The sequence below is a fragment of the Athene cunicularia genome (genome assembly GCF_003259725.1).
Source record: "Athene cunicularia isolate RWA chromosome 2 unlocalized genomic scaffold, athCun1 chr2_part1, whole genome shotgun sequence".
In the NCBI taxonomy this organism is placed as follows: domain Eukaryota; kingdom Metazoa; phylum Chordata; class Aves; order Strigiformes; family Strigidae; genus Athene; species Athene cunicularia.
In genome coordinates, this window is record NW_020799095.1 from 91,413,928 (window position 1) to 91,414,331 (window position 404).

Here is a 404-nt window from a genome sequence, read left to right on the forward strand (position 1 = left end):
CTCCTCAGACGGGGCACAGGCTCAGATACTCCCTCTGCCAGGCGGCTGGGAGGCCGTTTATCCCCCCCGCACCCCTGGCCCCAGGACACCCTGCCCTGTGCGGGGAAGGTGTTCAGGGCCGCCCCGCTGGTTTTCCCCGCTGGCAGCCGAGGGCGCCGGGGCGCGGGGCAGGAGCCAGCCGGGGGGGCTCTGCGAGCGGCCGGACAGTCAAGGGGTGACCCACCACGGGGGGGCCCGGGGGCTGCCTTAGTGAAAGGGCACCTGAGCGGCTTCTCTCTCTTCCTCCTTTAGCCCCGGGCGGATAAATCTGGAGAAGTCACTCCAGAATAAACAACTTTTTTTTTTTTTTCTTACACACACACACACACACACACACACACACACACACACACACACACACACAC